Below are 27,806 nucleotides of genomic sequence, written 5' to 3'. Positions count from 1 at the left end.
TCTCTTTGCAACACTCATTTTAATGGGATTTATGTATGTAAATCTCTCAGTGCAATGCTTGATACAGGATGGATGTTAAATAAATGTTACTTCTCTTTTTCTCTCCTTTAATTAGCCACCAGGAAATACATATAGAAACTAACTTTCACTGAAAAATATGTTCTTTGTCAGAAGTTATCATTCCTGAGTTTTTGGTTTATTGTCTCATGTATTGGGCAAGCAACTCCAGTTTCCTGAAGGGGTAAATTTGTAACTTTGAATTTCTGGGGTTAATTAGTGTCTTTGACCCCTTTTGATTAATATTAGGAATGTTGAATATAAAATTTTAGCCAGATTCTAACCTGAAGTTTTTTTGGACTGCATTCTTCTTCCTTCATCAACCTGACACTTGAAATTCAAAAGGCTATTTGTCACTTCTTAATGTCACCACCCATCCATGATGTTAGCCAGTTGTGAGACAGCTGCCACATTCCACCCCAGAAATGACTTCAGTGAAGGACCCCAGTAAGAGGACCTTTCAGCTACATGTTGAGTCAGGATCAGAATCCTAATTTGTTTGGTTTGTGTTATTACCCAGGCTTGGCCTACATGCACAAACCAGCTTGGGAACGAAACAGAGATTGAATTTAGTTTATTCCTTTTAAGTGACTGGCTGAAACCTTTTTATTAGTTTTCCTTTCCCAATGTGACCAGTTTTATTTCCTCTTCAAATTATTGTGTCTAAATAGACATGGCCTTGGGATGAGATCACCAAGTCAACATTCCATTATGAATCTTTTTTCAACTGCAAGGAATAGAAGTGGGAGAGGGGAAGGTAGGGAGGAAGGAGGTAGGGAATTACTTGTGGAAACACCCCAGACAAGAGCAAACACTGGTGCCAACGTCAGGACACATTTCCACCTGCAGGTGCCTGGAACAAAGCACTCTCATCATTCAACTGGGGATAGTTAGTAAGGGCCACCTGACTTATGGAATGGCTTGTCTTGTGTTAATTCCCTTGGTCAGTTTGTCTCTGGGTTTCTTAAAAGGCCTTTCCAGAGACATGGACTAAACAACAATTTTTGCAGTTTTCCTTAGAGGAATATCCATACTGGACTCTTCTCTTACTGGTATTAATTTACAAAGGAAGGATGGAAATTTCCCCCTTCTTCTTTGTTTGTTTTTCTTTTGAGCCAGTCCTCAACTTAAACTTAATGCTGTTATGCAAAGGGAAGGAAAATTTTACTTGAAGAATAACCAAACAAGGTTCCGTCCAAGCCTGTAGTTAAAAGTAACTACTCATTATTTCTTTCACCTTCCAATTTTCTTTGTTTCTATAAATATGCAACTATATAGAGACCCATCCTGATTACAGAATGACTCCAGATTCTAATTAACTGAGAAGATGACATGTAATGATCATTCAGGTAAATAGGCTTTTGCTTCACTTAATAGGGCCAGTACATTTTCTTGCAGGATATGGAAAAATCTGTGAAGAATTTGCATTAGCCAATAGGCACAATTAGGGAAAATATTATAGCCAATGGACATATGCATTGAACAGTATCACAAGCCTTTTGAATTAATGATACAACCCAGAGCTCAGATTCAAAATACCAGCTGTTGAAAGAGAATTTAAGACCAAATGTTTTATACATTTGTGTCATGGAAAACAACCATCAGCTGTACTTTTTTTTTTTTTCCTGCAAGCAGATTCTCTCCAAGTTAAATAGGGCAATGCCCAAGGAGTGTTCCATGGATTCTACAACCATGTCTTCTTTGCATCAAAAATCCCACTAGTTGGTAAAAATAAAATAAAATAAAATAAAATAAAATAAAATAAAATAAAATAAAATAAAATAAATTGTGTGATATTTTTACCTGATTGATTCTCTAACAACCAGTTAATTGATGAAGAAGCTTATACTTCTTCAAAGGTTCAATTTCTGAAAAACACTACATCCAAAATCTTATCAAAGTTTGAGCTCTCCCTCTGTGGGATTAAGATGTGCCAGAAACATTTTCCCTATTCCTAGGAGGGATCTAGTGTTACATCAGAGGAGGCTTGTGAAATACGTGGGCATTTCCAAATGGCTGCTTAGAGGCATCTTCTCATTGACCAAGAGCACTGGGTCAGACTTGAAGATCAACAGAGAAATTACGATTTTTTTTCAACCTAAATGCTACATTAGTATAAGTGGAGGGATGGAAGCTACACAAACTACTCTTCCCTTCACAATTTTCCCCCCATGCAGAGATTAGAACAACAGAGAAATCTTCCTCTCTCAAAAGGTTAATTGGTTTTCTTGGTATAAACCTAACTTTATACTGAAATTAACAGTTAACATGAATGAAGGAGAGCCTCATATATCTGCAAAGATGTATGTCATGAACAATTAAAGAAAGTTGCAGAGGGAGATAGTAAGATAAGATTAAAGTAATATGCTAGCAAGGCCATAAATTATATAGGAATGCATGCATATGTAGTGAACGTATAAACACACCTATGGAAATGATAAAATAAATTCAGGTAAGTAGTTAGCTTTACCAGTGAGAGAAGGGAATATGATAAAAGTCTTAGGAAACATCACTTTTATTTGTGATGTTTTATTTCTTATGCCAAGTGATGAATTAATGGGTTCTATTATTTTTATACTGTTGCACATTTGAAACATCTCAGCATTAAAAAAAGAATCTTCCAGATGAATGGTTAAGAGTTTGGGACTTTGGAATCACCCATGCTTTTGTTTAAGTCTTGGTTCTTTGTTTTGTTTTGGAAAGTTACTCAACCCAAAATTAATTTCCTCATCTTTGAGATGGGAATAAAATCGTACCCATCTTATAAGATTGTTTTCTGGATGAAATTAATTAATGCATTGACAATATTTAGCATACTGCCTGGCCTGCTGCACTCAAGCCATATTATGTATATGCTTGCACACAAAGTGCAGATCATTTTGTGTGCTTGTATATAGTGTAATTACGCATTTTAAAACTTACTAGCCATATGATCATAGGTAAGTCACCTTAAATCTTCTGACATCTAATTCTCATATTGTAAAATTCAAAAAATTAGATTACCTATCATATTCATCACAAAATCTCTAGGAATATTAAATTCAATAATGTGTAAAAACACTTTGAAATATTTAAAGTCATCATAAAAAATTATTGTTTTAGAAAAATTAAAATATTTTTGTCACTATTTACTCTTTCAACAATTGAGAATATTGAAAATCTACTGCTATACTAGACAGTTTGCTAAATTCTGTGAATAGAATAATATATTTTTACAAATACATATTTTGGGGGCATCTGGGTTGCTCAGTTGGTTAAGAATCTGACTTCAGCTCAGGTCATGATCTCACCATTCATGGGTTCCAAACCCACGTCAGGCTCTGTGCTGACAGCTCAGAGCCTGGATCCTGCTTGGATTCTGAGTCTCCTTCTCTCTCTGCCCCTCCCCAACTTGGGCTCTGTCTCTGTCTCTCTCCCAAAAATAAATACACATTAAAAAATTGTAAAAAATATGTTTTCTAGGCTCATGCCCTCTTAGGGACACAGTCTAGTGAAAGACACCAGTAATAGCCAGGTATCTTAGTAAGCTTGGGTTACTATAACAAAATACCATACACTAGGTGGTTAAAAAAAATAGACATTTATTTCTCACAATTCTGGAGGCTGAATAATTGGCATATTCAGTTTCCAGTGAGAGCCCTCCTCCAGGCTTGCAGATCATTGCTTTCCTGCTGTGTCTTCACATGGTGGAAAGAGAGATCTGGTTTCTTCCCCTTTTATGCAAGAGCTCCAATCCTATCATGGGGGCCACACTCTCATGACCTCATCTTAACCTAATTACCTCTGAAAGGCCCACCTCCAAATACCTGGGCATTAAGGCTTCAATATATGAATTTTTCGAAGACACAAATATTCAATGCATGAAACCAAGGAAAATGGAGAGGGAAAAAAAATATGTGCCAAAGCTATATAATAGGAAAGGGTAAGGTAAAAAATGAGGATATAAAGAAGCCTCCATGTTACTGTAAGGAGGTGGGAAGTGGATGCTGTGATATGTTGAAGATATAGGAATGAAGAGACAATAAAGGACTTTGCAGACCATGTTCAGAATTTTGGTCAAAGAAGTCACTAAAGGATTTTAAGCAGATGCTTATGTGGCCAATCTGTTTTACAAGGTCATTCTAAAGGCTATGTAATGATCATATTAGAAAGGAGGAAAAAAAGGAAGTTAAGAATGGCTTCCATTAGTCCAAGAAGAGATTCTAATAGTTTGGAATGGGGGTGGAGGTGGGGTGATGTTGGAGAACGATGGATATACTGAGAATTGAAGAATAGGTGATTGATTGGATTTGGGTTGGGTAGAAGTGAGGAAGAAAAATTGTCTGCCTCATTGAAACAAATTAAGCCATTCATTCAAAATACATTTATTGAATTCCTACTAATGGCAAATAGTGCTTACATAGTGTTAAATAATATAGACAGATGTAATCCCTGCTCTCGTACGGCTTGCAAACTAGTAAGGGAGGACATAACTGAACAAATAGATTAAAAAATCACAAATTATGATGTCTGCATCATTTCCCTGTGGGTACCATAACAAATTACCACAAACTTTGTGGCTTAAACAACAAAAATTTATTCTCTGAATAAATTCTGAAAGTCAGTTAGTTTCCCTGCACTGAAATTAAGCTGTCAGCAGCGTTGTGCTACCTTTGGAGTCTCGGGAGAATCCATTCCTTGACTTTTCTAGCTTCTAAAGCTGCTGACATTCACTGATGTGGTTTGTGGCCACATCACTCAAATTTCTGCCTCCATAGCCACCCTGTCTTCTTCTTTTCTGTGGAAAAGTCTTCCTCAGTCTCCTTCTAATAAGAATATTTGTGATAGCATCTAGGGTTCACTGGAGATACCAGGATAACCTTCCCATCTCAAGATCTTTAATTTAATCACATTTACACAGCCCCTGTTATGTGCAAATTTGCACATGAAGCAATGTTCACAGGTTCCAGTGGTTAGAACATGGATATCTTGGAGGCGGGGTGGGGGGGTATTTTTCAGCCTAACACACACCCTATGAAGGAAATAAACAGGGGACTCTTAAGGAGAATAATGATGAGTATTTATTTTATGGCTAGAAGGTAAGGATGAGGAAAACTGGAATGAAGTACATTGAAGAGACAGACTGAGATCTGATCATTTAGGGCCCTGTAAGTGTCCAGATTTTATTCTAAATGCATTGGGAATTCATCCAAGGAATTGAGTTAGAAAGGCTATGTGATTTGATTTACATGTTTAGGAAGATAATTTTAGCTGCTGTAAAGAAAATTAGTAGAAGATGGATGACAATGGAAGCAGGGCAACATGCCAAGAGGCAAAAGAGAATAATGGTTGGAACAGGGTGGTTCAGTGGAGATATAGCATCATGGATAGAACTGAGATTCACATTAGAGATAAAATAATCAGGATTTAGATGGATTAGATGTGGAGCGTGAGAGGGACAAGGCAGAATAAAGGATGGCACTTAGATTTCTAGCTTTAACAATTAGATAGCTAATGATGTTATTTTCTGACATGGAAAAGTAAGATGCAGGAGGAAATAAGAGTTGTACCTTGGGAATGTTCTCAGATAACCACGAGGCTGTGGAACTATAGGAAGTTGGGTGAAGAGGTCTAGGGCTCAGAGAAGAGGTGTGGGCCAAAAATATAAAAGAGGGAATGTTTATCCCAGGGATAATAATTAAAGCAATGAGAATGGATGAACTCACTCAGAAGCTTCTATATGAAGAAAGATGAAGAGAGTCCAAGGCAAAACCCCAAGGAATACCAGTAGTTAAGTTTACGTAATGGAGGAAAAGCAAGCAAAAGAGAGTTCAAATGAATGACCAGTAACAGAGGGGGAGAAATACCCAGAAGAGGATATTGTCACAGAAGTCAAGAAAGAAAATGGTTTCATCAAAGAGAGAAGACATATACTCTTGTAATTGTCAATGTGGAGGTCACCCCTGACTTTCACAAGAGCAGTTTCAGTGCATGATGGGGCTGAAGCCAAATTGCACTGATGAGCTAATGGGAAAAGCTGAAGGGTTAGTGTAAGTCAGAAAATAGCAATAGCACACAGTTTTCTGGAGTTTTCTCTCATGGATGGGAGCAGAAAGTAGAGACACAACCAGATAAAAATTTTAATTTTGTGGGGCGCCTGGGTGGCGCAGTCGGTTAAGCGTCCGACTTCAGCCAGATCACGATCTCGCGGTCCGTGAGTTCGAGCCCCGCGTCGGGCTCTGGGCTGATGGCTCAGAGCCTGGAGCCTGTTTCAGATTCTGTGTCTTCCTCTCTCTCTGACCCTCCCCCATTCATGCTCTGTCTCTCTCTGTCCCAAAAATAAATAAACTTTCAAAAAAAAAGTTTAAAAAATTTTAATTTTGAAAGGAGTTCCTAGTAGGGTATGTTTGTACATTTTCTTAGTAGGGGTGATGAAATAGAAAGGAAGAAATTTGGTGATACAGTGAAAAAAAATTAAATTGGCCCCATGGTGACTCCATGTATTAGAGACAATTTTCAGCAGTCCCATCAGTTTTTCTCTTCTCTGATTTCACCTTATGCAAACCCTCTCCTGGGAAAGAGAGAGAGCTCTTTTAGCAACCAAACTGTCCACGTCTGTTTGATAGACTATATCATACCTGTTGGCTTTCTTTGCAGACACTTTCCCTTATTACTTTACTTGAAAAGTCCTGGACTTTCTTTTATGAACTAAGATAAATTTTCTTAAAATTAGTTTGGTTTCATTCCCCTGTCTTGTCAACAATTATTCAGCCAAGGTGGGATGGAGAGGGTAATTCAAGTCACCAAATGTTCTTAAATACTTTTAGAATGGGAGTGGTCCAAGACCACAGCCCATCCCCATTACCCTCTCTCTCTCCTGCAGAGGTGAATCCCAAGAATATAACACTCCAGGCTTTATCCAATCTAGAATGGTATTATTTTCCCCAGGTAAGTGTGAAGGCAGAGGCTTGGCTGGAGAAGAAGCTTCAGAGTGCTGAAAAGTCCAGCCCCTAGTCCTCAGCTTTAACCTCTTTACTCTCATGCCTCATGATGGAGGTGTCAGCATTTGAATACCAGCCCTGTCACTTACTGCTCTCAGACACCCTGATCACAAGTTTCCTTGTTTTCTTTGAAAAGGTGAACTTTAAAATGTGACTAAAGTATATGAGGTACATTTATTAGTAGGAGACATTGAGGAAGACCTGGGCATTGTGGCTATACTCCTTGAAAAAATAGGGTTCACGCTTTCAGTCAGGCGTAGTGTTACTGAGAAACGAGAACTTGTTAAAGACAGCAGGTAAGCAGAGAAGGGAACTCTCTTTCCTCTGCCCCATTCCTTCCTAAGGTTTGAATTTGTTTAGCCCACTAATTTATAAGCATCATCACCTATGCCCCTACTTTACCTTGAAAGTTCTTCTTTGCCAGGGAATCTGGTGGTCATCCCATGAGAAGAAGGGCATATTTTCTAAAGATTCAGGAATGGTGAAGGTCAAGGTAATATTTTTCCAAAATTCTGTGCCATGTTCCCAAAAATCTCACCTGAAAAAAACATGACTTTGTTCTGAAAGTTAAAATGTAGTAGGTCAAAAGTCACTTGTTGCAGCTACAGAACAAAAATCAGGTTTGATAATGATGTACATGAAACTGTGACATGGCAGTGCCCCAGAGGAGCCTGATTAAGAATTGCAGTTAGGAGCCAGCTGTCCCATAGGGACAAATTCTGACCTGTGTGCACACTGAGGCAGTTTGAAAACACTTCTAATCTTGGGTGAGCTTAGCAACTCAGCCATCCCCAGTGATAAAAAGCAATAAACTCCAAGGAGAGTACTAATGTTGAACTTAACTACCTTCTCCCCCAACCTGGTCACAAAAGAATAGCTTATACTTTGGATATTTGTATTTCAACATACAATTTTGGCTTAGGAAAACTAATCTATGATCACAGGGCAAGTTTTTTGTGTTTGTTTTTGTTTTTGTTTTATAACTTGCTCTTGCAATGGTTGAATCCCTTATCTCAACAATATACACTGACACTGAGACTATCCTAAAATATTCTGTGTTCTCCTAAGATAGGCATTTACTTAGTCATTCTTTTAACTTCTGGGGTGGCAAGAGAAGGCAGGCAATGATAAGAATCATAATAAGGATGGGAGACTGGGCCATAGAGAAGGGAGTGGCTTTCCCCAGTTGAAAAGTGGTCTGAAATGCAGTGCTGGCGTTTTGATTCTCAACTAAGCATTATAAACTCTGATTGTAAGTAGAGATATAATATGACTTTCCAGCAACTAGTTGGCGAAGCTAAAAGCCCATAGCCTTTCCATAACACTTTTAAGGAGATTTGGATCCACAAGATAATACCAATTTTTACATGTAACTATAAAGCTACCTCCCATATATTCAAAACTCATGTCAGGTTGCATATTCCCCAAGCTTTCTAGTATGCCCTTCCTTATGTTGCTTTTCACTGCTTGGTTAGCATTTCCTTGGGAAGAAGACCAGAGGAGTGGAGCAAGGGAAATAACATGGCAGAGAGAGGACATCACAACCAGGAACAGTGTCCCTAAATGCTCAATGGTTTGTTTGTTGCCGGATTCTCATTCCCAGAGAGAGCCCTTTAGAACCTCTTCAGATTTGAGTTTCAACTGTGGTCTCAAATAGAGAGTGACCTGTCAAAAGCCAGTGGAGTAAAGGCAAGTGAAGTGGAGCAGACACTGGAAACTGCCAGGAGAGCAGAGGCTGTACTTCATTACATGACCAGATCCTGACAAGGAAAAGTTAGAAGGCCAGGAATCTGAGATGCCATGGTGACTTGGCAGCTAGACCTCAGGCCATAAGGCAGGATACCAGAGTTCAGGGCAGACTGCGTTTCACTGGAACTCCATGCCAATTGAATCATACTGAAATCTGAGATGGAAAAGACAAAACCAGGTCAGCTGCTCATTTATCAGGGGCCAGAGAAAGGCTACAGTTTTCCCTGAGATTTTCATTCCAGTGTTATGCTAGGCCAGACAGCATCCAGAGGGCCCCAAAAGAGTTTCAGAAATCCTTGGAGGGATAGTCCCAGCCCACCAGACTGAAAGCATTACTTGACACTGAGAAGCCAATTTCCTGGGTCAGTTGTATCTCTGATTTTTTTTTTTAATTTTAGTTAAATCCAAGTTAATTAACATATAGTGTAATAATGGTTTCAGGAGTAGAATTTAGTGATTCATCACTTACATAGAACACCCAGTGCTCATCACAAGTACCTTCTTTACTGTCCATCACCCATTTAGCCCATTCCCCAACCACCTTCCCTCCAGCAAACCTCAGTTTTTCTCTCTGTATTTAAGAGTCTCTTATGGTTTGCCTTCTCTCGGTTTTTATCTTACTTTTCCTTCCTTTCCCTATGTCCATCTGTTTTGTTTCTTTTTTATTTTTTTATTTATTCTTTTATTTTTAATTTCTGTTTAGTTTATTGTTTTAATTTATATCTAAGTTAGTTAGCATATATTGCAACAATGGTTTCAGGAGCAGATTCCTTAATGCCCCTTACCCATTTAGCCCATCCCCCCTCCTACAACGCCTCCAGTAACGCTCTGTTCTCCATATTTAAGAGTCTCTTATGTTTTTGTCCCCCTCCCTGTTTTTACATTATTTTTGTTTCCCTTCCCTTATGTTCATCTGTTTTGTATCTTAAAGTCCTCATGTGAGTCAAGTCCTATGATATTTGTCTTTCTCTGATTAATTTCATTTAGCATAATACCCTCTAGTTCCATCCACATAGTTGCAAATGGTAAGATTTCATTCTTTTTGATTGCTGAGTAATACTCCATTGTATATATATATATACCACATCTTCTTTATCCATTCATCCATCGATGGACATTTGGGCTCTTTCATACTTGGCTATTGTTGATAGTGCATCTAGAAACATGGGGGTGCATGTGTCCCTTTGAAACAGCACACCTCTATCGCCTGGATAAATGCCTAGTAGTGCAATTGCAGGGTCGTAGGGTAGTTCTATTTTTAGTTCTTTGAGGAACCTCCATGCTGTTTTCCAGAGTGGCTGTACCAGTTTGCATTCCCACCAGCAATGCAAAAGAGATCCTCTTTCTCTGCATCTTTGACAATATCTGTTGTTGCCTGAGTTGTTAATGTTAGCCACAGGTGTGTGGTGGTATCTCATTGTGGTTTTAATTTGTATTTCCCTGATGATGAGTGATGTTGAGCATTTTTTCATGAGTTGGTTGGTATCTGGATGTTTTCTTTGGAGAAGTGTCTATGCCTTTTTCCCATTTCTTTGCTGGATTATTTATTTTTGGGGGGTTGGGTCTGATAAGTTCTTTATGGATTTTGAATACTAATCCTTTATCTGATATGTCATTTGCAAATATCTTCTCCTATTCTGTCAGTTGCCTTTTAGTTTTGCTGATTGTTTTCTTCATCTGTGCAGCAGCTTTTTATTTTGATGAGGTCCCAATATTTCATTTTTGCTTTTGTTTCCCTTGCCTTCAGAGATGTGTTGAGTAAGTTGTTGCTGCAGCCAAGGTCAAAGAGGATTTTGGTTGCTTTCTCCTCGAGGATTTTCATGGCTTCCTGTCTTACATTCAGGTATTTCATCCACTTTGAGTTTCTTTTTGTATATGGTGTAAGAAAGTGGTCCAGGTTCATTACTCTGCATGTCACAGTCCAGTTTTCCCAGCACCACTTACTGAAAAGACTGTCTTTATTCCATTGGATATTGTTTCCTGCTTTGTCAAAGATTAGTGGGCATATGTTTGTGGGTCCATTTCTAGGTTCTCTATTCTGCTCCATTGATCTGTCTGTTTTTGTGCCAGTACCATACTGTCCTGATGATTGTAGCTTTGTAGTATAGCTTGAAGTCTGGGATTGTGATGCCTCCTGCTTTGGTTTTCTTTTTCAAGATTGCTTTGGGTATTTGGGGTCTTTTCTGGTTCCATACAAATTTTAGGATTATTTGTTCTAGCTCTGTGAAGAATGCTGGTGTTTTTTTGATAGGGATTGCATTGAATATGTAGATTGCTTTGGCTAGTATTGACATTTTAACAATATTTGTTCTTCCAATCTATGTGCATGGAATACTTTTCTATTTTTTTGTGTCTTCAATTTCTTTCATAAGCTTTCTATAGTTTTCAGTGTATAGATTTTTCACCTCTTTGGTTAGATTTATTCCTAGGTATTTTATGGGTTTTGGTGCAATTGTAAATGAGATCAATTCCTTGATTTCTCTTTCTGTTGCTTCATTGTTGGTGTATAGGAATGCAACCGATTTCTGTGCATTGATTTTGTATCCTGCTACTTTACTGAATTCATGGATCAGTTCTAGCAGGTTTTTGGTGGAATCTTTTGGGTTTTCCATATAGAGTATCATGTCATCTACAAAGAGCAAAAGTTTGACCTTCTCCTGGCTGATCTGGGTGCTTTTTATTTCTTTGTGTTGTCTGATTGCAGAGGCTAAGACTTCCAATACTATGTTGAATAACAGTGGTGAGAGTGGACATCCCTGTCTTGTCCCTGACCTTAGGTGGAAAGTTCTCAGTTTTTCTCCATTGAGGATGATATTAGCATTGGGTCGTTCATATATGGCTTTTATGATCTCGAGGTATGCTCCTTCTATCCCTACTTTCTTGAGGGTTTTTATCAAGAAAAGATGTTCTATTTTGTCAAATGCTTCTTCTGCATCTATTGAGAGGATCATGTGGTTCTTGTCCTTTCTTTTATTGATGTGATGAGTCAAATTGATTTTTTGGCAGATATTGAACCAGCCCTGCATCCTAGGTATAAATCCCACTTGGTCGGGATGAATATATTTTTTTAATGTATTGTTGGATTCGGTTGGCTAATGTCTTGTTGAGGATGTGTGCATCCATGTTCATCAGGTAAATTTGTCTATAATTCTCCTTTTTAGTGGGTTCTTTGTCTGGTTTTGGAGTCAAGGTAATGTTGGCTTCATAGAAAGAGTTTGGAAGTTTTCCTTCCATTTCTATTTTTTGGAACAGCTTCAAGAGAATAGGTATTAACTCTTCCTTAAATGTTTGGTAGAATTCCCCTGGAAAGCCATCTGGTGCTGGACTCTTGTTTTTTTTTATTTTTGACTACTAACTCGACTTCTTTACTGGTTATGGGTGTGTTCAAATTTTCTATTTCTTCCTGTTTCAGTTTTGGTAGTGTATATATGTCTATGAATTTGTCCATTTCTTCCAGATTGCCTATTTTATTGGGATATAATTGCTCTTAATATTCTCTTATTGTTTTGATTTCTGCTGGGTTGGTTGTGATCTCTCCTCTTTCATTCTTGATTTTACTTATTTGGGTCCTTTCCTTTTCTTCTTGATCAAACTGACTAGTGTTTTATCAATTTTGTTAATTCTTTCACAAAACCACCTTCTGCTTTCATTGGTCTGTTCTGCTTTTTTGGTTTTTGTTTTTTGGTTTTTGGTTTCTATAGTATTAATTTCTGCTCTAATCTTTATTATTTCCTGTCTTCTGCTGGTTTGGGGTTTTGTTTGCTGTTCTTTTTCCAGCTCTTTAAGGTGTAAGGTTAGGTTGTGTATCTGAGGCCTTTCTTCCTTCTCTAGGAAGGCCTGGATTGCTATATACTTTCCTCTTATGACTGCCTTTGCTGTGTCCCACAGGTTTTGTGTTGTGGTGTTATCATTTTCATTGGCTTCCATGAATTTTTTAATTTCCTCTTTAACTTCTTGGTTATCCCATTCATTCTTAGTCGGATGTTCTTCAGTCTCCAAGTATTTGTTACCTTTTCAAATTTTTTCTTGTGGTTGATTTCAAGTTTCATAGTGTTGTGGTCTGAAAATATGCACGGTTTGATCTCAATCTTTTTGTACTTGTTGAGGGCTGATTTGTGTCCCAGTATGTGGTCTTTTCTGGAGAACATTCCATGTGCACTGGAGAAGAATGTATATTCTGCTGCTTTAGGATGAAATGTTCTGAATATATCTGTTAGGTCCATCTGGTCCAGTGTGTCATTCAAAGTCATTGTTTCCTTGTTGATTTTTTGACTAGATAATATGTCTATTGCTGTAAGTGGGGTGTTGATGTCCCCTACTATTATGGTATTACTATCAATGAATTTCTTTATTTTTGTGGTTGATTGATTTATATGTTTGGGTGCTCCATATTTGGTGCATAAATGTTTACAATTGTTAGGTCTTCTTGGTGGATAGACCCCTTAATTATGATATAATGCCCTTCTGCATCTCTTGTTACAGTCTTTATTTTAAAGTCTAGATTGTCTGATATAAGTATGGCTACTCTGGCTTTCTTTTGTTGACCCTTAACATGATAGATGGTTCTCCATCCTCTTACTTTCAATCTGTAGGTGTCTTTAGGTCTAAAGTGGGTCTCTTATAAACAGCATATAGATGGATCTTTTTTTCTTATTGGTTCTGTTACCCTATGTCATTTGATTGGAGCATTTAGTCCATTGACATTTAGAGTGAGTACTGAAAGATATGAATTTATTGCCATTATGATGCTTGTAGAGTTGGAGTTTCTGGTGGTGTTCTCTGGCCCTTTCTAGTCTTTGTTGCTTTTGGTTTATTTATTTATTTATTTATTTATTTATTCCTCTTTTCTCCCCTCAGAAAGTCCCCCTTAAAATTTCTTGCAGGGCTGGTTTAGTGGTCACGAACTCCTTTAATTTTTGTGTGTCTGGGGAACTTTTAATCTCTCCTTCTATTTTTAATGACAGCCTTGCTAGATAAAGAATTCTTGGTTGCATATTTTTATGATTCAGCACATTGAATATATCCTGCCACTCCTTTCTGGCTTGCCAAGTTTCTGGATAGGTGTGCTGCAAACCTGATCTGTCTTCCCTTGTAGGTTAAGGACTTTTTTCCCTTGCGGCTTTCATGATTCTTTCCTTCCCTGAGTATTGTGTGAATTTGACTATGATATGTCTTGCTGATGGTTGGTTTTTGTTGAATCTAATGGGAGTCCTCTGTGCTTCCTGGATTTTGATGTCTGTCTTTCCCCACGTTAGGGAAGTTTTCCGCTATTATTTGCTCACATAACTCTTCTATCCCTTTCTCTCTCTCTTCTTCTTCTGGGACCCTTATGGTTCTTATGTTGTTCCTTTTCAATGAGTCACTGATTTCTGTAATTCTTGTATCGTGCTCTTTTGCCTTGGTCTCCATCTTTTTTTCTGCTTAATTATTCTCTGTAAGTTTGTTCTCTATATTGCTCATTCTCGGTGCTGCCTCTTCCATCCTTGCCTCTCTGGCATCCATTCGAGATTGCAGCTCAGTTATAGCATTTTTTATTTCATTCTGACTAGTTTTTACTTCTTTTATCTCTGAAGAAAGGGATTCTAATCTATTTTCTACTCCAACTAGTATTCTTATCATGACTCTAAATTCTGGTCCAGACATCTTGCTTGTATCTGTGTTAAGTCCCTGGCTGTCATTTCTTCCTGCTCTTTCTTTTGGGGTGAATTCCTTTGTTTCATGATTTGAAGGGAGAAAAGGAATTAATGAGGTAAAAAAAATTAAAAACAATACACACAAAATCAAATAAATGATGCTAGATTCTAGGTGTGTTTTAGTCTGGTTATTGAAAAGAGTTTTATAGATTAGAGAAAAAGGGGATAAAAAAAAGGAATACATTTGAAAATTTGAGAAAATGAATACATTGAAATAGAATAAAATGAAATGATGCAAGTAAAGTAGAATTTGAAAAATTTACCAAAAAGTAAAAAATATAGTAAGAAAAAATAAAGAAAAATATTTTTAATAAAAATTGAAAATAAAAATAAATTTTTCTCTTTCTGTATTCAAGAAAAAGATAGAAATGAAGAAGAAAGAAAAAAAAAGAAAAAGAAAAAAAAAAGAAAAGAAAAAAAAAAAAAGAGGTTAGAGTGGGAGAAAGCCAAAGCATAAGAGACTGTTAAAAACTGAGAATAAATTGAGTTTTGATGGGGGGTGGGAGGGAGGGGAGGGTGGGTGATGGGTATTGAGGAGAGCACCTTTTGGGATGAGCACTGGGTGTTGTATGGAAACTAATTTGACAATAAATTTCATATATTGAAAAAAAAAGAATAAACGTTAAAAAAAAAAGAAAATTAAATAGACGTACTAGCAAAGACAATGAAATATGATTGAAATTACATTGTTTTCCCCTAGAAGTCAAACTATGAAGTACTTTATAGTCCGTAAACTAAGCAGGTGGAGAGACTCATGGTGTTCCTGAAGAGCCTGGTTGGCCCAGTTGGGCGGGCCTTAATGTAACAGCTCAGTTCTCCACTAGATGGCGCTGCTTAGCTTACTAGGGTGGATTGTTTTGGTGCTCATAGGTGTGTATGCGCGTGCGCGGGAGCAGTGAAATGGTGTCACCAGTTAGAGTCTCTGTTGGAACTTGTGCTCTACCTGACAAGCAATGGCGCACCTGTTCTTTGTCTCTGGCTTCCATTCACTCCACGCTTTTACACTATCTGTGACCAAGCTGTCAGGTTGCCAGGTGGCACCTCCCTCCTGAGTTGTATCTCAGGTGCGGCTGTTTTTCCTGACCCCTCACTTCTGAAGGACTGCAGGTTTGACCCACTCAGACCTTCTGTGGGAGGCTCTCACCGAGTAGTGGCCAGATGCCGGCCCCACCCAGGAATGTTCACGGGTCCATGCTGCTGCCAATGACCAGAGACTGCAGCCGGGCGCCAGCCCACCCCAGCAAAAGTTTATGCAAACGTGTAGCAGCAGCATTTCGGGGATTATGGAAAATCGCAACACCCATCTGGCACCAGGCTTCACCTTTAATGACCTTCTTCCAGCACCAGGGAATGTGGTTGTTCTTTGCGATCTGCGGGGACTGGGTGGTCGCAGAGCCTCTGCCAAATGTCCTTCCAGCAGTGGAACCGCTTCTCCCCATGTGGCCCGAGAACCTCCCAGACCCCACTCTGTTCCTGGGGATTCGCCCTTCTCACCAGAGCACCACCAGGTATTGAGCTGCGGAGTTTCAGACTCTGTACTCCCCCTGCTTATAGAGTCTTAATGGAATTTAAACCCTCTCCTTTCTCCTTTCTCCCTTTTTAGTTCCGTCCCTGCAGCTGTTTCCCCTTTTCCACTTTCTCTCCAGCTGGTTTTGTGCGGGGTGCTTTTCCAGAACTCTCCCCCCATCCCCGTCCTCTCTCCGCAAGCAAAAACAGCTCCCTGCCCTCTGCACCTTCTCTCTTCCCCAGTTCACTTCTCAGTGCTGCATACCTGCTGAGTTCTGTGGTTCAGGTTGTGCAGATTGTTGTGTTAATCCTCCAGTCAGTTTTCTAGGTGTGTAGGATGGTTTCGTGTTGGTCTGCCTATATTTCATGGATGCAAGACGCAAAAAAACTTCCATGCTGTTCTGCCATCTTGGCTCCATTTGTTTTGTTTCTTACATTCCACATATGAGTGAAATCATATTTATCTTTCTCTGATTGACTTATTTTGCTTAGCCTAATACATTCTAGTTCCATCCACATTGTTGCAAATGGCAAGATTTCATTCTTTTTGATCCCTGATTATTATTCTATTCTATAAATAAATATATATATGCCACATCATATATATATCATATATCATATATATCATGTATATATCATATGTATATCATATCATATGTATACATGCCACATCTTCTTTACCCATGTCAGTAGATGGATATTTGGGCTCTTTCCATAATTTGGCTATTGCTGATAATGCTGCTATAAACATTGGCGTGCAAGGGCTCCTTTGAATCAGCATTTTTGTATCCTTTGTATAAATACTTAGTAGTGCAATTGCTGGGATCGTAGGGTAGCTCTATTTTTAATTTTTTTGAGAAAACTCCATACTTTTTTCCAGAGTGACTGCACCAGTGTGCATTCCCAACAGCTCCTCCTGGGTGTTTGCACCTTTCAAATATTTACTCTTCTTTATTTTCGGGTACTCTCATGACCTGGGTCAGGACACTAATAAGTGAACAAATGTTTTCTGAAGCGTATGTTGCTGTGTTAGATACTGAGCAGGGAACATAGAAATTCAGTGGCAGAAGCTCTCCCCTCAAAAGCCTTTTCAATGTGTTCTGCTTTGTATAGTCACTATGTCACCCCTAACCATTATGACATAAGGTAGTTGAGAATAAGTACCAAAGAAGAGGCTAGGGTAGTAATAGTTATAGGATCTCAGCTTACTGGACTGATTAGAGTAAATCAATATTGACTCATTAAGATGCAATTGGGCTTTCTTTTAACCATTGAACTGATCATTTTTTAAGTATATAAATGCAGAATGACTTTCATTCGTCCCCTTTCTTATGATATCATAAAAACTAGAAGAAGAAAACCATCTACAAATATTGGGGAAAAGGGCTCTGGTCTCTGGGCATACTTCTTCCTTTTCTGAAAACTCCTTCTAGCACCACTGCTCCCTTATTCCTGAAACTTTTGCTGAATAACTCATATTCATCTTTCAGTCTCAGGTTAGATAGACATTACCTTCTCTGGAAGTCTCACCTGATCCTCCCTCCCACTGTTTTGGCTGAGTGTTCCTTTAGTGGGCTCCCACAACATCCCGTGATCTTCCTTGTCAAGACACATCACTGAATTGCCTGTCTTCCTCTAATGCATTGTAAGCTTGAGGAGAGTTCTTGAGTTCACATGCCCAACACAATGCCTGATCCAGGGTGGAAGCTCAATAAATATTCACTGTTTTAATGACTAAAGCCTGAAAGAGTGAATGAAAAAAAGGTGGATGTCATGGATGCAACTATTTTGGCTGTGCTTTGAGCTCCTTTCCCATCCCCCAAATTTGCCCTTTTCTTTTGGCAATTTTCTCTTAACTGCGTCTACCTGGGAGATTTCATTTGAGTGATTTGCAAGGAAGAGGTGCGATCATCAGGGTGTTTATTGGACCATCCTCCCCCACTGCTCGGGCTGTTACTTCACAGAAGTGGAAGAACGGGCAGGTTACAACTCACCACAGTCTTCCCACTGTGACTCTCTTTCATTTCAAGCCAATTGACAAATGCATATTGACTTTTCTCAGCACACTTTCACTACTACACTTGGTAAAAAGAAAAGAAAAAAAAAGAAATCTTTACAACCGCACTCTGATTGGATTTCTACTGTTTCCCCCACTTGCACATGAAGATAATTGAGTTATATAATGTGCAGGAAGTCAGGCCAGGGTGGTGGCACAGATAATTTGTGAACTAGAAGCCTCTGGGTTTACAGGCTGTGGCAGGCTGCTATTTCCCCAGTTGCCTTAAAGGTCTCAGTTCATTATCTCTTGTCAATAAGGAATGAATGGGGTAACATGTCTCTGAAGTTTGGGTCCTCATTGCCTTCTTGAGAAATAAATACCAGCTCTTTATAACTCTGCATTTATTAGACAAGCCAGTTTGCTGACTGACTTAGAAAACTTTCAGAACCAACTGCTGCATTAAAGTGGTCATAAAGAGAAGACAGTGGAATTATTCACAATGCCAACCTTGATTTCCTTTTACTTTATCTCCACTACTATCCCAATGCCCATCTCCCATCAGACTCAGCCATCCCTTGAGGACTCAGTATTTAGACTGCTCTTTTCCCTGGAATGTCTTGAATTTAATCTTCCCTTCTGTAGGCTTTGCATTTCGTCAGACTAGGTACCTTGCCTCTCAGAACTGCTCATCCATTATCCCTCCAAGATTTCTGAAATTCCTCCAACCAGGGAAAAGCCTTCCTTTAGCAATCAGTAGTATGTTTTTTAATGAAAATAACCAGGGACAGGAAACCAGTTGATTCAATTGGATATATATCAAATTTGTCCCTGAGGGTAAGGTTTCATAATAGACAAGGATTCTAGAAGTACCTACTGGTTATTCTCTCCAGCAGAGAAGAAAAGAATAAAGCTGGAGGCTGGAGGGACCCAGATAAGTTTTTATCCTCAAGGTTTGCCTATAGAGAGCTTTCTCAAAATAGTGCTCACCTCTGCATGTCCTCTGTCTTCAAAACATTGCTGTAAAGATGAAGGTCATGGGAATAATTATATTACTTTTGCAGGAACTGGTGGACATTATGGGAGCAGTAGCACAAGCAGCCAATCAGCAGTCACACCCATCGATAGCCAAAGTCTTCCCACTTTGGGGTTATACAACAGAGGATACAAAAGTCAGAAACCACCCATTGTCTTTATTTCTTCTTGACACATAGCAAGTGTTTTAAGATTTTAGGCAGTATTCTTTAGCTGGCTGAATAGGGCTTCTCCAGGGCAATGGCCTTCTATTCATCTTTGTCTTCCAAAGCCCAGCAATTGTTATGTACTTAGTAAATATTTACTGATTTTCTGTTTATATTTATTTTCTTTAAATTCTTTGTATTTAATTTAAAGAGTCTTTAAAGTTTTCATACTGGGTTTGTAAAATAAGGGTGTTTCCTCAAATCTTTGTGAATTATTTTGCCTTTTTTTTTTAGAACAAGTCTTTTATTTGTGAGAAATTCTTTTCTCCTCAAGAAAATCAATTAAATAATATATGTGAAAGATCTGAATACCTCCAGAGATAAATACTGTCTTTAAGCTATTATCACCTTCTTATTTTATAAATAATAACATAGTATTGGGGGACCTGTGTGGCTCAGTTGATTAAGTGTCTGACTTCGGCTCAGGTCATGATCTCATGGGTTTATGGATTTGAGCCCCTCATCAGACTCTGTGCTTACAGCTCAGAACCTGGAGCCTGCTTCAGAATATATGTCTCCCTCTCTCTCTCTGCCCCTCCCCAACTTGTTCTCTCTCTCTCTCTCTCTTTATCTCAAAAATAAATAAATATTTTTTACTTTAAAAAAAAGAATAACATAGTATTTTGTTTCACTAAAGATAGTATGACTACATGTCTTGGTTCAACAAAGATGGTCCTATCTATGCCTATTATTCCAAAGTAAATATTAATAGATCTCCTTTGTACTCTCAGAAGTATCCACATTTGGACAATTGTCCAATTAGCTCAACTGGCAATTGATAATTAGCTCAGCTACTTCATGGTATTGTTGGCTTGGCAACCATTTTGTTTGGCCAGGCAACCCTCAGGGACCTTAAACTGACATCAGCCTCTCACGTGAGCAGATGTTCTCCATAGCAACTGTGGAGTCACAAGCCAATATGAGTTCCTGGTAGACTTCCCTGACAGACCTTGTGATCAACAGTCTCCCCTGCCTTCTAGCACCTCTATTTTTCTCCATCCTTTAGGTAAGACCCCCTTGGAGATGACCCAAACTCTGCTCTTTTGGTTTGAATTGATGTCTGGTTCCAATCTGGGAACCTCAAAGTGCTCCACACACAGACCCTATTAAAGGCATGTACCCCATGTCCTGTCTCTCCCTTTACCTCCCCAAGTGGCATCTTGTGGCATCATTGATACTTTCTCCAAGATCCATGAGTGATAAACTTCTCTATTTCAGCTTCTCTTGAGGTATGCTGTTGAACCATGACTCACCACCCAGCACCCTGTGCTCTGCTTAACAAATGTTAATTTAACTAAGTGGCAACAGTAATAAATTATAAAGTCTACCATAAATCTCATAGAGCCAAAAGTCTTAGATGGTAGCCCCAGTCTGCCTATCTGTGACCTCAGATTAGCTATTTACCAACTCTCTGATCTCAGATTTCATTTTTACTTAGTAGAAGATAACTTTTTGATCCATTTTTCAACCAACCAAGCAGTTAATTCCCCAACTTAAAATTTTCAATCTAGAATTCCTCAATCTAAAACTTTGAATCCAGAATTCCTGCCTAGTTGGCCCATATCAATACATTTGACCTGAATTAACTTTATTTTCCTTCCACTGCCATCCCACCTTCTTAATATCTATCCCACGTTACCCAGATTTCTGTCTGTATAAATTAGAAACATCATGTAGTTATTTTGATGTGTAAGCACCCTTTCTCATAGATGATACTTCCTACCTCACCTTTGGGACCTGCTGGTACTTAGATATAGATCTAGAAACAATGTGGGATAGTGGGAGTGGATCCTAATTAGAAACAACAGTGTCTGGCAAGGCCAGGGGAGACCATTACAGATCTTCAAACAAAAGAGTTGACTTCATCAGACAAAGTTGGAGAGTCTTCTTCTATAGGCAAATAAGACTCATCGGAATTTAGGGGCTTTACATCCCCGGCTTCATTGGGATCTTCATATATATCCTCATTCCACTTTTCAGGATGTCATTCCTTCTCAATCAATAACTTCACTTTAACAGTACGTACTTTGCAAGATTGGGGATTCAACTTGTATTATAATTCAACCACATGCAGGATGACACTTTGGGTTTGGCCTTCAGAAATCTCAGCCTTGGACCCACAAGAGATAAAGGTTTCTTCAGGGAAAATTTTCAGGTGATTTACACTGTCAGTTGGAAATTTCATCTATTTCAGCTTCTCTTCAGGTATGTTGTTGAACCACGACTCACCACCTAGCACCTTGTGCTCCACTTAACAAATGTTAATTTAACAAAGTGTTAACAATAATAAATTATAAAGTCACTATAAATCTCATAGAGCCAAAAGATTTAGATGGTAGCCCCAGTCTGCCTATCTGTGACCTCAGATTAGCTATTTACCAACTCTCTGATCTCAGAATGGGGAGTCTCATCATTTTAGCTGAAGCAGTTTCCCCTTCATTTACCCAAGCACTTGCTTTCATCTTGTTTCATTTCATCTTCCTTTCCTTAGTTGCTTGCTATAATATCATCACTTTATCTTCTTTACAGCACCAATTAGTACATGAAATATGATTATTTGCATGTGTATTTACCATTTCCCCCCTAACTCCTTGCACCTCCTGAGCCCATAAGTGTAAATCTTTAAGTAAGGATTTTGTCTTACTCACACTGGTAATCCTAGCACCTAGTAGATACTAGATGTACAGCAAAAATTTGTTGCTTGACTAAAATCAAAGTCCTTTTTTTCTGCTAAAGAGGATTGATAATAATAGGAGAAAGTTTTGTATTCACTTTTATTAGAGTGGTCTTGTAATTCTTTGTTGTGGTTCAACTTGAGTTAGAATAAATCAAGTGGTTAATATTGGGCCCAATTAAGTTGTAAAAGAGAGTTTTCGAGGTGCAAAGAATAAGAAAGCAAATCTAGAGTAGGAGTTACCCTATCTTCTACAGAAAATTCCAATCTTCTCTTCTCCCATGCTTAGATGGGCACACTTTCTTCTTGACATTTCCCTCTGATGAGAGGTTTTGGTATCAAGCAGACCACTTTTCTCAGAGGGAAGTCTTTGAAACGTGTGGTAATATCATCAAGTGAGGTGCAGGTTACCTTCCCATCTAAGCTGTAAATTAATGAGTTTTGTTTTTTTAAAGAGATAGGCCATTGTCACCTGCAACTGGTAGAAGAGATTAATTTTGAGTTTTCTCTTATTGGTGAGAGTAGTTAAGGGCAAAGGACAGATGATAAACTTCTAAATCAAAGTTTTTAAGCAGTATTTCTTCTTAGAAATCTAGGTTGTGAAGCATTGACTAATGAGATGGTTAATTTTATTTGTCAACTTGATGGGGCTAAGGAATGCCAAAATAGCTGGTAAAATATTATTTCTGGGTGTGTCTTGTGAGTGTTTACGGGTGTGTCTGAGTGTGTCTGTGTCTGGGTGTGTTTCTGAAAGAGATTAGGATTTGAATAGGTAGACTGAGTAAACTGATCATTGTCACCAATGCAGGTGGGTTTTATCTAATCCATTGAAGGTCTAATAGAACAAAAAGAACATAGAACAAAAAGATTATAGAACATAGAACAAAAAGGCAGGGGAAAGTGAATTTATTCTCTCTGCTTGAACCCAGACATTCATATTCTCCTGCCCTCAAACATTATGCTCTTGGTTCCTGAGCCTTCAGACTTGAACTGGAACTTTACACCATTGGTTCCCCTGGTTCTCAGGCCTTCAGGTTTTGACTGGAACTACACCGGCTTTCCCACACCTCCACCATGCAGATGGCAGTGTGTAGGACTTCTCGGACTCTATAACTGTGTAAGCCAACCCCTCATAATAAATCTTTTTATGTGTATATATCTATTATTGGTTCTGTGTCTCTGGAGAATCCTGATAACCAACATTGGACTTATGAAAAAGACATAGAGGATATTTTCTTTGATAAACTTTAGTATAACTCAGTCCCTATGGTGGAGGTTATTAGAATTTTTTAAATCACAGGTTAAATTTTATACTCTCCTATGAAGGAGACTATATTCTATTTGGTTAGTTTGCTCTAAAATATTATAAGAAACACTGTTTGTATATGATTCAAACGTTGTGTGGAGAAACTGGATGAAAGCTAAGGAAATAGTGTGGGTTTTAAAATACCACGTATTTATTATTATTTCTGTTCTCATTATTCTCTGTAATTCCTAAGTCCAGACCATGCCAGAACTTAACCAGAAACGAAAGTTATATTACCACTTACACCCAAATTACAATGTCATCAGACTCAAGTAAGAAATTAGTACCCTTCATAATATCGTCTAGTTATTTCTCAAAGGGTCCAAGGGAGTGCTTTCTTTGTATCTACAAGCAATATTTTAGCTGTAGCAAAGTTTTGGTGGCTGCTATGCTTTTTCTTTCCTGATCTAGTAATTACCACTTACCTATAGTCTCTAAGAAGGAGCTTGAAGAAGGCTTATCATCTTTGTGAGAAACTCAGTGTCCAACCCTATAGTAGATTTGATATATTAGTGCCCCTCTTCACAATTGAATCTCATTTTCCAGTGTGCAAGCTCTTGCTTTATCCCCCCCTGGGCTTCACTGTGTGACTTATTTTGGTCAGAAGAATATCAGAAAACATGATTCAGAGCATTAATAAATGCTTATATCAATGTTGAATGTACCATGTCTTGTTCTATTGGAATATTCCCTTTGGTGACCCATTTGTCATGAAAGAAATTTTACCACCTCAAGCATACCATGCTTTGAGGAAGCCCAAGGTAGCCACATACAGAGATCACTTGAAGGTGAACTGAGAGTACTGGGCTGGAGCTGGAAGCATGGTTCCAAACACAAGGCCCCTGTTAAGCCATCTCTCATAGTTAAGCCCTCCAGATGAGAGTTCCAGACATTAGTAAGCAGAGATAAGCCATCCCCACTGTGCCTGACAGAAATCCTGACTCAGAGAATCATGAGAAAATAAAAGGATTCCTTTGTTAAGCCACTAAGTTTTAGAGGGTGATTTGTTGAGTGAGAGTAAATAATTGAAATAAAACCATTATACTCAGTTCTAAAATAATGCTAGGCCTATATAGAAGTAGATAAAATTGCTTATTTCTAAAGGGTGCCCAAACAGATCTTCCCAGGTTAGACTCTCATTGACATTAATTAGGTCACATGTTCATCAGTGAACCAATCACCGTGCCCCAAGTGCTTTTCTGGGGTAGGCCACATATTCACCCCTGGAACATCACCTGAACAACTGAGATGGGAGTATTATTACAAAAAGGGAAATGAACTTCAAGCAGGCAGAAAAGATATGTGTCTATTACAGAAGACAACAATAAAACAACAACAAAAACCCCAAGATGCCAAGTTCCAGTTCATTGTCCAAAATTCCCATGAAAGAATATCCTAAACATCCTTTCCAATGTAACTTCATGATTCTTTGATCAGAGAGAAGTAGCCAGAAGGAAGATACATTGGAATCTTGTGTAATTCTACTCAATGGCATTAGCCACCAAGAGTCTACTGTACTCACTGCTGCTTTTGGATTCCCAGGTGAGGTCTGGAGCCAAAAGGACCTTTTTTCATCTTTGGCCAGGCTCCAGACTCCTTGTCTCTGAGACATTGATTAGGACAAGATAATTTATGTGTCCCCTACAGATAATTTTAATGAGTAAGTTGCACTTTCTGGAGCTGGGATTTGAATGGAATGTTGTGCTATGTGGAATGCAAGAATTGTCCAGTGAAAAAAACAGCCCTAGGGTTTGTACTATTCCAACTCGGTGTCACCTCCTGATTCCAAGCTGGCTTCACTCAAGATACTATCTCTTTTCTTTAACACATTACTTACGATGGGGCATGGAATATCCAGCTGGCAGTCTTCTCTGCCCTAGAATGCAGGCCACTTGGCTGCCACACAAATAATGCCATAAACTGGTTTAGTTGAGAGGTTGGATTTTTCTTAGAAAAGAGCCCAAGCCTTTGCGATCTTTCTTTCCCAAAGTCCAGGATTCTTTTCCACAATCTGAAAGTATTAAAAGAAAAACATTGATTTCTTTTATATTGATTATGTAAATCCATGTGTGGTGGGTTGAGAGAATGAGAATATATATTGGACATCTTTTGATTTTGCTAGTCCAGAATCCATATCTTTTACTTCTGATAACACTTAGAATTTACTTTTGAAAATTACCTGTTTCTCACTCTTAGTCTGTATGATATAAGATGGATCCATGCCCCCCTCTAGGAATGAGCACCTTAACCAGAACCAACTTTATGAATATATTCTATTTTCTTGTCATACTAGTTAGTTCAGAGTTGGGCATATGACCTAATTTGTACTAATGATTTCTGTCACAGCTCTTTGAAGAAAACATGTGCTCTTTCTGCTGATCATAAAACTAGGAATATGCATCCCTTGGATTAATGTAAGGGACTACCCCTTGGAGAAGACCTGACCAAGGGTCATGTCAACACCAGGGAGAGAAGAACTAAGAAATGAAAGGAGAAGGACATATTCTTGATGACAGTGTTTGAATCCGCAGATCCAACTTTTCCTGAAGCTAACTTTTACTTTACAAAGGCCAATGATTTCTTTCTTTAAAATGTTTTCCAATTTTAAGCCCCAACATGTCTCTCTATGGAGTTCAAGCAGCACTCTAACTTCTTTCTATGTTGAACTGGCCATTGTGGCCCGCATACTGGAGAGTTTGAGATAGAGATAAATAAATAGGAGGGTCACAGAGGATTTGATTTATTTTGGCATCTAACATGCCAATAAACACCCACATTTTATCACACGAGCTCTTAATTGGCCCCTGAACCTCTGGTATTCCCTAATCAATTCTTCATGCTGCAGTCAGAATGAACATTTCAATATGCAAATCTAATTAGGTCACTGGCTCTTTAGTGACTCTTTAAAGCTTACAGGACAAGTCCAAACACCTTTCCATGTTTACAAGGTCCTTTTGTTCTAATGTCTGTTTATCTCACCAGCTGCTGCAGTTCCAGGTTCTCTCTCACCTGCCCCACCTTGCTTCCCTTTACCCAGATACTTTCTTTTTGAATATAAACCTTAATGCCACTACTACCTCTAACCCCTTCACAGCTAAGTGATATGCTCCCAGGTCTATGCTCCCATATATCAACACTTAGACAATGAAAGATGCCATTATAATATGTTGTTCCACTAGTTATACTTTACCCTCCATTTGGACAGGGACTACCACCACTGTATTTGCAGAACATAAATGGTGATTAGCCCACATTGCTGAATAAATGACTAAATGAATAAATAAATATATCTATGTTTTAGCCTGGGTCTAGTTTTCCAAACATTCTAGATGACTTGTATTATTAGCTTTTCATGTTAATGCTTTTCTTTTTAAGGCTAGAATAGGAGTTGTCAGTTCAAAACCCATATTCTCCTTTCATAAATTTCCATAGAGTAGAGGACTGACTCTTTCCTCCTCAGAAGGTAGGAAATGGTTTGGAATGAACATCCAGTCTCACTTTCTATATGTTTCTGACTGGTCCTTAAAGACAAGGAGTCATGAATCTGAAGGGTGAAAACTCTACTTCCAGAGAGACTTATTTCTCAAGGGAGGGTACTACTCAGGAATAGAAGTGCCTTGCTGTCTTGATCTCTTGGACTGGAAAGGTGCTCAGACCCATAGCCCCCCATCCTCTGTTTTTCTCCTTTTCTTCTGAAATTAAGCCCACTCAGGTTGAAGTGGGAACTGCCATTCTCTGGCTTCTTGTATGTAGCTGGGTAGGTAAGTCGAACGGGGCCAACTATTCTCAATACAGGGTGTAGTGGATTGAATAGTGGCCAAAAAAAAAAAAAATATATATATATATATATATATATATATATATATATATATATCTCCAAGTCCCAATCTCAAGAACATATAAATTGGACTCTATTTTAGAAAAGGACTCTTTGAAGTTGTTACTAACTCAAGGATTTTGAGATGGAGTCATCCTGGATTTAGGGTGGGTCTTAAATCCAATGACAGGGCCCTTATAAGAGGCAAAGGGAGATTTGAGACAGAAACACAGATCAGAAGGCCATGTAAACATGAAAACAGAAATTGGAGTTATGTCTCCATAAGCCATGGAATGCCTGCTGCCACCAGAAGCTGGAAGAGGCAAGTGCAGATTCTCACCTAGAAACTTCCAAGAAAGCATGGTCCTCTCAACACTTTGATTTTGGATTCTGTTTTTCAGAACTGTGAAAGAATAAATTTATAACTTTTCTTGAATCCTGAATTTCATAGTAATTTGTTACAGTCATCCTAGGAAATTATAAACAAAGTAAAAATTAAAAACAAACCAAAACTCTGTCCTGTTTCAGCTTAGCAGTGATGAAAGAGCCCTGGCTTAACCCATTATGAAGCAGATACACAGATCTTTATGTGGTTATTTGCCTTTATGTACATCTCTTACTACCCAGGACTCTAACGCCAGAAAAACAGTAAGTGAATTGGGGGCTCAATGTCCACTCTGAATTTCTGGAGGGAGATGCTGAACAAGGGCTGTAGAATTCTGGCTTCCTGCATGGATCTCAGTCATAGCTGGCACATTTAAACAGCATGGAAATATGGAAATATTAG

The sequence above is a fragment of the Prionailurus bengalensis genome, chromosome B3 (assembly GCF_016509475.1).
Source record: "Prionailurus bengalensis isolate Pbe53 chromosome B3, Fcat_Pben_1.1_paternal_pri, whole genome shotgun sequence".
In the NCBI taxonomy this organism is placed as follows: Eukaryota; Metazoa; Chordata; class Mammalia; order Carnivora; family Felidae; genus Prionailurus; species Prionailurus bengalensis.
This window is presented reverse-complemented; position numbering follows the sequence as displayed.